General features: G+C 40.7%; 1 long non-coding RNA gene across 1 annotated transcript; it reads right to left on the minus strand.

Moving 5' to 3' along the window:
• Nucleotides 1-7,216: 7,216 nt before the first annotated feature.
• Nucleotides 7,217-15,236, minus strand: LOC110122907 (uncharacterized). Its single transcript, XR_002309370.2, has 3 exons — nt 15,147-15,236; nt 9,162-9,294; nt 7,217-7,341 (listed from the first exon to the last, which is right to left on the minus strand). It is a non-coding gene; the product is annotated as an uncharacterized lncRNA (long non-coding RNA).
• Between the last annotated feature and the right edge of the window lie 210 nt (nt 15,237-15,446).

A 15,446-nucleotide genomic window follows, 5' to 3' on the forward strand; every position in this document is an offset into this window, starting at 1 on the left:
GCAATCACCATCTGCAGTGATTTTGGAGCCCCCCAAAATAAAGTCAGCTACTGTTTCCCCATCTATTTGCCATGAAGTGATGGGACCAGATGCCATGATCTTAGTTTTCTGAATGTTGAGCTTTAAGCTAATTTTTTCACTCTCCTCTTTCACTTTCATCAAGAGACTCTTTAGTTCTTCTTCACTTTCTGCCATAAGGGTGGTGTCATCTGCATATCTGAGGTTATGGATATTTCTCCTGGCAATCTTGATTCTAGCTTGTGCTTCCTCCAGCCCAGCGTTTCTCATGATGTACTCTGAATATAAGTTAAATAAGCAGGGTGACAATATACAGCCTTGATGTACTCCTTTTCCTATTTGGAACCAGTCTGTTTTTCCATGTCCAGTTCTTACTGTTGCTTCCTGACCTGCATACAGATTTTTCAAGAGGCAGGTCAGGTGGTCTGGTATTCCCATCTCTTTCAGAATTTTCCACAGTTTATTATGATCCACAGAGTAAAAGGCTTTGGCATAGTCAATAAAGCAGAAATAGATGTTTTTCTGAAACTCTCTTGCTTTTTCGATGATCCAGAGGGTTTTGGAAATTTGATCTCTGGTTCCTCTGCCTTTTCAAGAAAAGAGCCACCACAATGAGAAGCCTGTGCATGACAGCTAGAGAGTAGCCCCCCACCCACTACAGCTATAAAAAAGTCCACACAGCAACAAAGACTCAGCACAGTCAAAAATAAATAAAATTATTAGTTTTTTAAACAGTATGGAATGTGGAGAAAAGCTGCCTGGGTTCTAAATCTTGGCTCACTACTCTAGCAGGTGATCTTGGGGGAAATTAGTTAACTCCCCTGAATCTCTTCCTTGAGCATACATAAAGATAATAGCAGCAACTATTCAGTTGGCTGTGAGGATTAAATTCTATTATACATGCAAAGCACTTAGTACGTAATAGGAGTTCCCTCTGTGTCCTCCCTCCCACCCCTGTCAGTCTTATTTCCTCTTCAGCCCTAGCAGGAACCTTCCTTCAGCTCCCTTCCAGGTGATCACCTAACTATTCAGCAATAGCACCAGGCTCTTCCTCTCCTGTAGGTCATTGGTTTACTGCCCTTTTTGTTTAGAACATCTACTCTTCTCTTTTCCAGCTCTGTCTTATCCTAGCTGACAAGGGTTAGCTCAAATTTCCCTTGGTCCAAGACAACATTTCTTTATTAAGCTCCTTATAGGTGGTCACTAGTGATTTTATGAACACTAATTTTGTCTTTGATTAAAATGGCCATCCTATAAGATAAAGAGTACTTCTATTATCACAGAAAATTCTGTTAAAGAGCACAGGTCTGGAATGTGGATCTTTGGAGGGCAAGGACTATAGCTAAGGTTCTGGAAACCCAGCAGTACCTAACACAGTATTTACACAGGACAAATTCAGTTGAGCACTTATGTTTTGTTTTATTGATTTGCCAAGGGTATTCACATTTGATGGGAATACTAATGTAGGCATGATTGTTTGACCTCGGCTACAAAATACTGGTTGATTAAGTTATTTATACAATTTCAGTTTTCGTTTCGAAACACCAAATTTCCAAAGAGCCCAGTTCATCTCTCCCTATTCAGGGAAATGAAATAGCTATTTTGCCAATGACCTCTCTAGTTATGAGCTGATGTCCTCTGTGACATATGCAATTTTCACAGAATCTTAGATTGAAGTTGCCCGTGTTAAGTAATCTTGTGCAAAACATTACCTAAAAGAATTGTCTTAAAGCAAAAATATTTCCTTGTGCTTGACAAATACTGCCCTGATAACCTGCAGCATTTCAATAAAAGGAAAGTGCACATATTCACCTTATTTTAAAGGTAAAGAATTAAGGTCAACTGATATAACCAAGGTCACATTTCAGCACTACCACTGGATCCAGTTCTCTCAGACACCTGAGCCCCTAGCATAGGCGCTCTCTTTACTGAATCCTAGAATTCTAAATCACTCCCATGCCCTTAGGGTATTTTACGCCCACTAATGATGCCACTTATTCTGAGTGCCTACAATTTGTAAGCTCTCTGCAAAAGCAGCAAAAGCTGAGGCTGTGGCACAGCGCCCTCCCCCCCCCACCCCCAGCCTCAATCAGGTAAACATCTTGGCTCTATCCCAGCTGAGTCACTGTCACAGTAAAAAACTCAAAAAAGTCAGATTGAGTTTAAACCATTCCACTAAAGCTGCCGCAAAGTAGGCCAGTAAGAAATAAAAGTAACAAAACAGCCTTTTCCCACCATATGCTAAGAGGTTTCTCCAAATGATACACACACATACACACACACACACACACACACACACACACACACACAGATCCATACATCAGACAGGAGGGCAAATTGAGAAAGTGGCTTCAGGGATGTGTTGATTGAAATACTCAAGCAAGATGAATTGCTTTTTGATAATTAGATTTGAGGAAGTCTTTTTTTTTCTTGGTCTTCTGTGACTCCACTGTTTTGTGTATTGCAGAAAGAATTAAAATTCCAAGGAGGTAAAGGTCTTTCTCCACATGTTTCATCTCTTTGTGCTTTTATCCAAGACACAATGAAAACCTTTATAAAAATTTCTCTTATCAGGCTTATTTGCCAAATATTTATAATGTTAAAATGGTTCAGTATTTCACCCAAACTGTAATTAAGACTTGAAGAAGAAAGTTATTCCTGGATATATCATTATTAACATTCAAAAAGAATAAAAGAGGAGCAGATATGAGTTTCAACAAATGAAATTAGCAAAATGAACCTGATTTTATATTTTAGGCATTCTCTGATAGCATAGCTCCTAGAATTATAGCATAAATAATAGTCCCTATTATTAAAATTGAGAAATTTAACAAGGCCCAAGATCAAAGTGCATGTACACTGGGTTAACCTCATACTCATTCAGTCTCAATTATTAAAAACTGCTTTCGGTTAGATTTGCACTTTGAATTTGAGAGGATTTCTTAACTGACAGCAAATTTACAGCCTCTCCTTATTGCAGCAAATTTGCTTGACTTTTGGTCTTTCTGCTGACATTTTGATAAACTAGTACTCAAGTCCCACGGAGAAATAACATGATAATAATCTATAGCAAACACTTGCAAATTAAAAAAAAAAAAAGGAGCAGAGATAGCAGGATAAAATGCAGCTTTCCAACGTCAGAAAAGTAATCAACAGTACCAACAAAAACCTATTGGCAGTCTCTTTACTATTGTCCATATTGAAGTCCCCTTCACCTCCCACAACCCCCTGGGAGGTGAGCTCAATTTTTTTCATTAAAGGGATTGAGATGGGAAGGTGGGGAGGGTCAGAGACAGAAGGGCATAGAATGTGATGAAGAGATACAGACAGAGGAAGAGACAGAGAGACAGGGAGAGAGACAGAGAAAAAGAATTGAAGACATACAGCGAGAAGCTGAGAGAAACAGAAACCTCTAACTCAAGAGTTACCTGTTACTAGGTTGGGCACTGAGTATATCAGCCTATTGGAAAGTTGAAACAAGAGTGAAATGAAGGTGGGTGTACTCAGCTTAAATTGACTTGCTGAGTGGTCCAGTCATATTATCCCTGATGCTTCCACCACATCATGCCCCCAGTTCACATCCAGGGGCTCTATCTTGAGCATCATCTAACCTTGGTATTTTCATTCAGGTTGTTCCAGTTGGGTCAGTCACCAGAAAGTGGAAAATACTAATTTGTAATCGCCAGGGTATTTGGATCAGGAAGTTATGTTTCCTTTGAAAAGCAACTGTCTCAGCCACTCATCCTGATACCATTACACAGCTTAGCTGCCCAGGGTGCTCCCAGATCCTGGCATTTCATTAATTACTACTACAAGAGACAATCACCTCCAACACTTGCATTAGCTGAAGCATCCTCTTGACCAGTGAAGCGGGAGGTAGGACATGCTGCATGATTCACTGATTCTTTTGCAAAGCACAAGTCTGTGTGATGTGCTCTGCCTCAGGTGGCACTGGCCTGTTTGTTATACACAACTGAAGACGCTGAGTATTCTAGTGAAACTTCATTTTAAAATGCTGGTCAACAACATCCACTATGCCAGTGGTTCTCAAATTTTGTCATGCATCAGAATCACCCAGACCTGGTAGGCTAGAGGGCTTGCTAGAACACATACTGCTGGCCCCTCCCTGCTGCCACCTCCAGGGTTTCTGACTCAGGAGGTCTGGGGACCCACCTTAGGAATTCAGCAATCCCAGGTAACTGAGGAGAGGAAGACTGTCAGAAAAACAAAACAAAAAAAACAAATAGGTTCATACATGCAAAAAGGGGAGAAGATACTTCTCTTTGGTCTGCAAAATACCAAAGCTTTTTAAACCTGAGTGTGCCCAGGAATCACGCTCCGGATCTTGTTAAAATGCAGATTCTGTTTGAGCAGACCTGGATTGGATCCAGACATTCTGCATGTCTGATGAACTCAGGTGATGTTGATGCAACTGGACCAGGAACCACTGAATCTGAAGGCTCTACATTACCCAAGGCAGTGTTTATCAAAGTATGTCCTGATGACCATCTACATCAAAACCACAGGGTTGGTTGGTTAGGGAGAAGGGTACTGTTCTTATTGCAGATTCCCGCCCCCTAGACATACTGTATCAAAAACTCTGAAAGTGGAGTCCCAGGAATCTGCAGGTCAAACAAAAGTTTCTTTGATTCCTATACAGACTAAGAACAATGGGCTGGTGTTGGGGAATGGTGGGGATGAGGTGGGGTGGAGGAAATGCAGGGAGAGGAGGACATTAACAGTAGTTATTCAGGGATTAATATTTTCAGATACTGGTTTACCAGAGTGCCTGCTTATTTTCTCTCCTTTATTCTATTGCCCACCTTATGTTGGTTGTTGATGACATCAGAAAGACTAACTAGGATCCTAAAAGAAGGGGTGAAACTTCCAATCCCTATTTTTTTCTGTATAAGTAAAATCTTAGTAAGAAAAAAAGGAAACTATAGGCCATATTTAAATTTGTTTCCTTAAATTTAAATTATTTCTGCTTTATCTATTGTCTGATTTCATAGACAGCCACAAATTGTTGTCTAGACTTTTTTTGTTAGTAGTAAGTGAAAAAATGTTTCTGTAGTGATTACTTAATATGTTGCTAAATCCAGGAGACAGCAACTGTCTGCCAGCAAGTGCCATATTGAATTTTCCTAAACACTACAAAAAATAGAAATTATTTACAGTTAGCATTCAACATTGGCAAACAAGTCATGTTATTAAAGTTGTATTTGCATATGTTATATTAGGAGGCATGCAAATGTATGTGCAAAACTGGTCATAATTAATCATTTCCACCAGCGATAAATATCCCATTTCCAATCTTGTGGTTCAATCCCTCCTTTCTTAGGAGCACAGATGTGCGTTTCTAACCTGCTGGGAACACAGTATTATGTGCAATACCCCTCCCCCAACCCCCTGATCCTATACCTAATTCCTATTTCTTAGCCAGGAAATAAAGTTTGAACAGCAGTAAATACGGACAAATGTTTCTAATCCTAGTTCGTACTGTCAGGAACAGCTATGGAAATTTTTGAAAGCTCAGGTTCCCCAACCATCTCAAGATTCATATTCAGTAGGCTTGGAGTAGGCCAGGAAATTTATAACTGTCTAAAACCTCCCAGGTGATTAAGAGGATCAGCCAGTATTGGGCCCTACTGACATATATAAAAGAGCATTGGACAAAATCAAGAAACTTCAATAACATTGTAGTTACTATTTTTGTTCATAAAACTTATGCTAATTTTGAGTTCTTCCTACATATCAGGCATGTTACGAAGCACTTTACATATATTACCACTGAATCATCACACCAACCATGAATTTATGGGTGAGGAAAGTTAAGTAATTTGCCCGAAGTCAGAGATAGTAAGTGGCAAAGCATAAATTTGATTTTATCATTAAGTAATAACTGAGTCATTTGAGCAGTCAGGTGAGTCATTCAAGTCATCGGGTTTTCCCATTTGGAGATGAGGACTGGTGGCCTAGGAAGTGGAGCTCTTCTAATCTTCCTTTAAGCGCTAATGTTTACTGTGGAATTCTGTTGAACTAGGAGACATGGTTTGTGCCCTTCTGGAGCTCAAGCTGAGTTGTCAGACTCCCTGGTGCTTCTTTCTCAGTTCAGGTTTAAAGTGTCACTTCATCTCTGTCTCCTCATTTCTTATGGAGTAAAAAACCCCTTCACCAGTAAGCCTAGTTCTGCTTTCAAGCATCTCCCAGCACCTCAGGGTAGAACCCCAATCCTCTTGGCCCACTGGGGAGCAGCTAACCCAGCCCTGGGCCCTTGGCACAGTGTGATCTCCACTACGATGCTCTGCCCTTCCTGGCTGCCTAATGGGATGAGCCTGCTCGCCCCTCACAGCCAACCCACATATCAACTCCTTCGTGTAAACACCCCCCTTTTCCTGTTCAGAATTGATTTTTTTTCTTTGAATGTTTTATTTTTTTCTTGTGTTACAGGTAGAGTGAACTTCAGTCCTAGCTCTTCAGCAATCTGTTTCAAATATTCTGTCAGTTTATCTACACAAGGATGCCAGCACTTGGCAGTCTTGGTTTAGACAACACGGCAACTCTAATTATGGCATATATCCCACTAAGAATGTGAACTGTTTTCCTTTTGGTGGCATTCTGGAGAACAGAGACACCTGCCTTATCTGTTTGACTTTTCTTCCAGCCACATCCATCCATATATCCATCCATCCATCTACTCATTTATTTGCATGGACAAGTTATAGACCCGAAATTTAAGTTGCCTACACTTGGCACATAATAGACACAATTTTTTATTGAACTGATAGTAACTGATTTTATGTGAAGCTCTATGTAGATAAATCCTTTGCAATCATCTCCTCTACCATACCCTTGCCACACTGGACAAAAAACCATTTCCTCTAAAAAAGTAGGTAATGAAATATTAAAGAAATGATAGCTATAGAAAATGAATAGAAGGACAAAAATGTTAAATTTGATTAGTGCAGGCTATCAGCATAATAAAAGAGACAAAGCTGACATTGTGCTTTGGTTAAAAGACAATGATGAAGGCCAAGATCTTCAACTGGACCTGTGCCCAGCACTGCCTTTGTACCAAGTCTGGTAAAGGATTCAGATGGCATGAGACCAGTGTGACCTGTAAGACTAAGTGAAGGTAAGCAAGGAGCCATGTCATAGCTCAGACTGCTATAACAAAATAAGATAGAGTGGCGGGGGCTTATAAATAACAGAAATTTATTTCTCACTGTTCTGGAAACTGCAAGTCTAGGATCAGGGTGTAGGCGTGCTCAGGTTCTTGTGAGATCTCTCCCTTGCTGCAGACAGCTGCTTTCTCACGGTATCCTGCATGGCAGAGAGCAGACAAAGCAGTCTCTCTTGTGATTCTTCTAAGCACATTAATCTCATTCATGAAGGCTCCATCCTTAGGACCTCATCTAATCTTAATCACCTTCCAAAGATCCCACCTCCCAGGACCATCACAATATGGGCTACAGCTTCAACATGTAAATTCTGAGGGGACACAAACATTCATTCTATTAGCAGACTGTGAATAGGTCCTCAGAGGCAGAGATCTTCAACTCACCACAGCACAGGGTGACAGTATTCAGGGAAAAGAAATAGAGTACACTTCCAAAAGGGGTTTCATTTCCCAAGGCAATAGAAATAAAAGCAAAAATAAATGGGGCCAAATCAAACTTACAAGCTTTTTCACAGCAAAGGAAACTATAAATGAAACAGAAAGACAACCTATGAACTGGGAGAAAATATTTGCAAATGATGCAACCAACAAGGGCTTATTTTCCAAAATATACAAACAGCTCCTACAATTCAATAATTAAAAAACAAACAACCCAATCAAAAAATAGCAGAAGACCTAAATAGATATTTCTCTAAAGAAGTCATATGGATGGTCAAGAGGCACATGAAAAGATGCTCATGATCACAAATAGAAAAATGCAAATCAAAACAACAAGATACTACCTCACATCAGTCAGAATGGCCGTGATTAAAAGGCCTACAAGTAATACATGCTGGAGAGCCTGTGGAGAAAAGTAAACCCTCTTTCACTCTTGGTGGGAATGTAAATTGGTGCAGACACTATGGAAAACAGTACGAAAGTTCATCAGAAAACTAAAAATAGAGTTACCATATTATCTAGCAAACCACTTCTGGGCATATACCCAGACAAAACTGTAATTTGAAAAGATAAATGCACCCCTATGTTCACAGCAGTGCTATTTACAACAGCCAAGACATGGAATCAACCTAAATGTCCATTGATAGATGAATGAATAAAAAAGATGTGGTACATATATACAGCCATATGAAATAATGAAATAATGCCATTATTTCATAAGAAAGAAATAATGCCATTTGCAGCTACATGGATGGACCTAGAACTTATCCTACTTAAGTGAAGTAAGTCAGAAAGAAGAAAGACAAACACGATATCACATCACTTATATGTGGAATCTAGAATATGACATAAATGAAAATATGAAACAAAAACAGGCTCACAAATACAGAGAACAGACTTATGGTTGTCAGGGGCAGGGGAGAGAAGGGAAGGATTGGGAGGTTGGGATTAGCAGATGTAAACTAGTATACATAGGGTAGATAAACAAGATATGACAGTATAGTACAGTACAGAGAACTATATTCAGTATTCTGTAATGAACCATAATGGAAAAGAATATGAAAAAGAATATATGTACGTATAACTGAGTCACTGTGCTATACAGTAGAAATTAAACACAGCCCTATAAATCAATCACAATAAAATTTTAAAAAATGATAGCTTCTATGTGCTTGGATACCAAGAGAAGATTATGAAAAAAGGAAAGATCATGAGTAAGGAAATTCAGTGATCCAAATCTCCTTTTCATGGTTATTGTTTGGCAACTTGTAGAAGGTTTCACTGATTTCCGAGATTTTCTTAAACATCTCTTCTCTGTGCTCCTAGACTGTGTATCTCCCCTGTTAGCTACCACAGTGTGGCTTCCTATGACTTATCTGTCCTTTTTATCACACAAGGCAAAACAGAAAGCACTCCAAACCAAGATGGAATTTACTCTGGTGTTTCCAAGACCTGGTAGAGACATGGAAATTGCTCAGTATATGTCTGATAAATTACTGAAGGGAAAAAAATGAGCCATCCATACCTATCATGAGTATCTCCTTTTCATTGCCTCTTTCAGACTTTTCAAGTAGGTAGTGTTTCATTTGTGTCTTCCTCATAAAAATGTAGGCTGTGTCAGGTCAGAGGTAGGTTTCCGACCCACAGGAGGTCTAAGCCTGGGAACAACGATGTAGAAAGGATCAAAGCACCGGGGGACTATTGGACTAAATCTCCTTTAAAGCAGAGAACTTTGCTATCCCAGCCATTCTGGAAAGCACTTCTAATTCTGATTTTATTCTAGTAAGACAGGCAAACATTTCCTTTGCAAGAGCTATCCTCTTCTTTCTGCTTTTGCATGGGTATCCAAAGAGTTCTTGTAGAGAGTTCTTACACTCCTCTGTGTAAGATGAGAGTTACAGCTTTAACATTTACTTCCTCTTAACCAAGACTCAGGAATCCTGAATCAATAATTTCAAAGATCAAGTGAGACGGCCTTTGCTTTGTAATGTGTTTTTCTATTTCACTATCCACACACTCTGCCCTTTTCTCTCTGCAGTCATCTGTAATTAGTTTTCTACCACGACCTGTTTAGAATAGCAGATACACCTCCCTTGACCATCTAGTTGAATATAATATAATTACACTTCACATTTGGTGAAACCTGGGTTATTCTAAAAAGGTTGGACATGGTCAACCATATTTTCTTGTAGAGAAACAGAGAATGAGGTTTTGAGGCTTGGCTTATACTTCCCTGGTAGCTCAGACGGTTAAGCATCTGCCTACAATGTGGGAGACCTGGGTTCGATCCCTGGGTCGGGAAGATCCTCTGGAGAAGGAAATGGCAACCCACTCCAGGACTCTTGCTTGGAAAATCCCATGGACAGAGGAGCCTGGTAGGCTACAGTCCATGGGGTTGCAAAGAGTAGGACATGACTGAGCGACTAAACTAAACTTTATGGTTAGTGGCAAGTCATGAAAGTGCTGAGGCCTTGGACATTCTCCTGGAGCAGCCTCTAACACGTTCTAAGTCACCTTTACTGTGTCAGTTCTGTGATCTCTGCCTGAGTCCTGTTAAGTAAAATGATATATTTTTTTAAAAAAACCACATGGTCTATGGTGAATGGCACTACATTTACTCTCTCATACATTTTCCAGTTCCTGTTCTTTTCTCTAATGCACACCAGAAGAACATGGCCCAGCTGGAAGTCAACCAGTGGAAGCAGAGGGAACTCTATGGCTAGAGATTCCAGTTTCAATGGGGGATGTGGTCCTAAAGGCCTCAAATGACTGAGGTCTCATCATCCTCAGACTATCCTGTGTTGTTGTTATTATTTGTGACTCTTTAATTATGCAAGTCTCCACAAAGAACAGTGTTTTTTTTTTCATTTTCCAAATGTGGTCACATAACTATTTAAACACAATGGTGTATGTGAGTGATGTTTCCATTTACTGTGGGGATTTTACACAAATTGTAACTTCTTCAAGCTCCTTTCATCTGGGAATTTTAAAGTCAGATTAGATCTAGATTGAGCTTTATGAAGGGTCTCTCAATGGTAAAAATAGCAAAGCATTTAAGGAAGTGTTATCTACATACAAATAGCCTATATCTTCAAAGGATAGTTCATTATAACTAACATGCAACAATCCTGATTATTTCAGTAGGTCATATACAGAAAGTATAATTCTCCTTCCCTACTTTATTTTTTCTGAGAGTAATATCACAGACCAAAGGATCATTAAAATCAGGTCCTGGATTTTTAATTTTCTTCAAAGGAATGTGTCAAGGAAAAGTATATGCTTTAAAACTCAGCTTATTACTGACAGGTCACTCCTTAGATTATTAAAGGTGCAAGAACTTCCACAAACACCATTTACTTTTTATAGAGAAAAATTGTAAATGTTACAGTAAGAAGAGAAAAATGGTTTAGCTCTATTCAGAATTGTTGAGAGGCATAACTAATGAGACACTATGTAATACTTTGCAAAACTGTCACCTCTCATTCTTTTGAGTTCCAAACCTCCACTTGGGTATGAGCAAAATCTTTTGCTGCTGCTTGTCTCATTATGGCCAGAGGTCCTCCTTCTAGACTATCTGCATTGTGTCTCAAAATGGAGTTTTGCACAACAGTGACCTTCAGAACGGTGGACAAGACAACAGAGCAGAGAGGTGGCGACCTCAATAGCCATGGGCATAAGCTGTATGTGGACTGATGACAAGATATGTGCTGGACCCAGGATACTGATGAATCTGGTGCTGTTCACCCAATGCCAACAGCACTTTAAAATTAGACTTTAATGCAGATACAGTCCTAGTTCTAGCACATCCACTTCTGTGATTTTAACTGTTACCTGCTCTAATCCTTAGTCTATTTATAAAATAGGCATGATAGAGATAGTCCTTGTTGCAGTAATTGAGAATACAATGAGATGAGGCATGCCAATTTCTTTGTTCATGTTTACCTATTTCTTGTCTGTCTTTACCTCACTCCCCTCCCAGGTAAAAATCAGGGACTTTATCTTATTCCCGGAGGTATCTCCAGTGCCAGGAACAATGTGGTCACATAGCAGGAAGCTTGACAAATATTGTTCTGAAGAAATGAATGACTGAGACAACGTAAGAGAAGATCTTGGCATGATTCCTGGCAAATAGTAACTGCTCAATAAATGTCAGTCAAATTAGTTCTTTGAAATGTTTTTTGAATAAAGTAGCTTGTGTAATATATGTTGTAAAGATTCTGAGATATGGGGCTTTCTGGCCCAGTGGCTAAGACTGCACTCCCAATGGGGGAGCCCAGGGTCGATTTCCAGTCAGGGAACTAGATTGTACATGCTACAAATAAAAACGATCTTGCATGTAGTGGCAGACTCAGTGCAGCCAAATAAACAAATGAAAAAAAAAAAAAAAGACTCTGAGATATCCTTCAGTGAAGAAATCTGCATAACTTTTATTTCTTCAGTGAAGAAATCTGCATAACTGCTGCATTTACCAGTATTACTTAGCCACAAAACTCCCTCTTCTCAACTATACCTGCTAATCAATATTCTGCAACACTACTGTAAAACTGAACACACTTTGGGGAATAAGGAGTTAGTTCAGTATCCCTATTTTAGAGGTAAGGCAACTGAGATCGAGCTATTAAAGAACTTGCCTAAATCAAGTAGCCAGGTGTAGCAATTTCAGAACTAGAAGTAAATGTTCCAAGTTCCAGGCCTGTTCTCTCCCCAGTGTGTGAGCTGTGACATTGTTCTCTGGAATTAGAAGGTATTGGTTTCAAATCCCACCTGCATTGTCTAACATTGAGGCCGGTATCAGACACGGCTGGTGCCCCACCTCACAGCCTCTCTTCTCTAAGGGGGGCCTCTTTGACATCTGAGCGTGGTGTACCTGTTGGAATTGGCCCCCAGGAATGTGCAACCTGGAGGGTCTCAGGGCTTAACACCCCACTGGGCAACCTTTGACTAGTGGGGGATGGTCTCTCCTGGGTAAGTGCTTTCCCTTTCTACTCACAGGCAGATAACACTGAGGTGCAGTCTGTATGCCTCCCTTGAGGGTCCCTCTGGGATGGACCCCAGGCGCCCACAGTAGTGACAAAGTTCACAGCGGGGTAGGCGTGTAGGCGAACTCTGCACATTGCTAGCTTTCCTCCTTTCCACTCACGCTGCCTTTCCCCAGGTGTGTTACTCTTCTGCTTACTATTGCAAACAGCTGTGTCGTCTCTTGTGCGCCCATTAAACATGTGCCAGGTTTCACACCAAAGGTGACTGCGATCCGGCAGGCAGGGGTGTAAGAGAGGGAGTGATGTCTAAATATAAGTTGGACTAGAATGGAGGCCTCTCACGGATGAGAGGTGCTACTAGGCTCAAAGCTCTGCTGTTTTCCTCTTCCTGAGTTTTCAAGGATTTTGAGAAGACACGAGAACAATGTGTTTACAAACATACTTGGTGTTTTTAACACCTTCTGTTTTTCTGTTATGCTGAATGAAAAGAGGGAGCCACTCTTGGTGTGGGAAAACCATGCAATCTGAGGTTATTACCACGATCCTTTAGCAAAGTTAGGTAACCTACCAGGGCACCAGAGGTTCAAGCTTTAAGCTTATTGTTCTGCTCTTGACCCAAAGGCAAGAAAGGGAGGCAGCAGTGCTATATTACACTGTGGACAGACCCCCAGATCCCAGCTTATTTCCTGCTTATGTCATGATACAATACAAGGGTTTTGGTTCAGCAGTTTTCTTCCAGGTTATGCCTTAGGGACACGGGCTCTTCCACACCGTGGCCTTGTTCCCTTGAGCCTCATTCTCATCATCTGTATTCAGCTGGCAGAAGAGAAGAGTATGGAGAAGGCTCTCTGCCCACAGCTGACACTCAATACCAAAGTTTATAGTCCACTGGCAAGAACTAGTCACGTGCCTCCCCCTAGAACAAGGAGGTTAGTAAATGCAGTGGTGAAGTATAAACTGGAGAAAGCAGCCCGCCATCTCTGCTGCAAAGGTACAACTGTCAATAATGCCAGTTCTAGGGACTTCCCTGGTATTTCAGTGGTTAAGACTTCACCTTCCAATGCAGGGGGTGTGGGTTTGATCCCTGGTCGGGGAGCTAAGATCCCACATGCCTTGTGGCCAAAAAACAAAACATAAAACAGAAGCAATACTGTAGCAAACTCTAAAAGACTTTAAAAATGGTTCACATTAAAAAAAAAAAAAATCTTAAAAAAGAATGCCAGTTCTAGAGCCTAGGACCTGAATCCAGATCCCAGTTCCGCCCCTCAGATGTTGTTGTTCACTAGTCATGTCTGACTCTTTGTGACCCCATGGACTGCAGCACGCCAGGCTTCCTTGTCCTTCACTGTCTCCCGGAGTTTGCTCAAACTCATGTCCACTGAGTTAATGATGCCATTCCACCATCTCATCCACTGTCACCCTCTTCTCCTGCCCTCAGTCTTTCCCAGCATCAGGGTCTTTTCCAGTGAGTAGGCTCTTCACATCAGGTGGCCAAAGTATTAGAGCTTTCAATGAATATTTGGGGTTGATTTCCTTTAAGATTGACTGGTTTGATCCCCTTGCTGTCCAAGGGACTCTCAAGAGTATTCTCCAGCACAACAATTCAAAAGTATCAGCTCGTTGCTGCTCAGCCTTCTTTATGGTCCAACTCTCACATCCATAGATGACTATGGAAAAGCCATAGCTTTGACTATACAGACTATACAAAGTGATGTCTCTGATTTTCAATATGCTGTCTAGGTTTGTCATAGCTTTTCTTTCAAGAAGCAAACGTCCTTTAATTTTGGGGCTGCAGTCACTGTCTGTAGTGATTTTGGAGACCAAGAAAATAAAATCTGCCACTGTTTTCCTTTTCCCCCATCTACTTGCCATGAAGTGATGGGGCCAGATTAAACCAGCTTTTTCACTCTCCTCTTTTACCTTCATCAAGAGGCTCTTTAGTTCAAATTTATTACCTGCCTTCAATTTGCAATGAATTGACTTGGTTTCTCAAGTCTTAAGAAGGAATGCTTAAAAGTGAAGTATTCAGTTAATTCACTTACCTGGTATCCCTGGTTGAAGTTGTCTACATTTATCCATCTTCTATATTGCCATCAGAGTTCTGTCCCTATGTAAATCTGATTATTTTACTTTCCTGCTTAAAATCTAAATTGCTTCCTTTCTACCTAAGAATTAAGTTCCAACTTCTTAGCCTGGTACCTCAGGACCTCTAAACGCTGCTACCCTGACCCATCTATTACCAACTGTTCCAGCACTCTTCCACCAATGCCTCACCACACTGGATTTTCTCCATTCTTTTTCACACCTTTGTGACCATGTATATGCTGCTCTCTACTAGAATTCTGTTCCCTATCCCACCACCACCTGGCAAAGGCCCATGTACTACTCTTCAAGCCCCACTCACCTGATCCCTTTTCTTTGAAGCCTTCCCTGGATCTGCCAGTCTCTGCCTGCTCCCACCACCACCACTCCCTGATGCCTGGGTGAAATCAGCTACCCCTTTCCCTGATTCCCGTCACATGTAAACATACCTCCATGGTGGTATTTATTACTTTACACTCTGGTTTTCCAGCAGTCAGCCTCCCAGGCACAGCTGTGAGTCTCAAAAGCAGAGTACATGCCTGATTCATCTTTCACGGGCCCAAGAGAGCATCTGTCTCACTTAGCACCCAACACCCAAAAATGTTGAACTCTACTGGAATTCAAAATCCTGGTACCACAGAAGAATCTGGAAAAGGAAATAAAATCCACTCATTCTCTAGTTGTGTTTCTCATTACACAAGATCTTTACTTCTCAAGAGTTATTTTTACCATGGACACATGTAGTCTAT

Source organism: Odocoileus virginianus, chromosome 16 (genome assembly GCF_023699985.2).
Source record: "Odocoileus virginianus isolate 20LAN1187 ecotype Illinois chromosome 16, Ovbor_1.2, whole genome shotgun sequence".
NCBI lineage: Eukaryota > Metazoa > Chordata > Mammalia > Artiodactyla > Cervidae > Odocoileus > Odocoileus virginianus.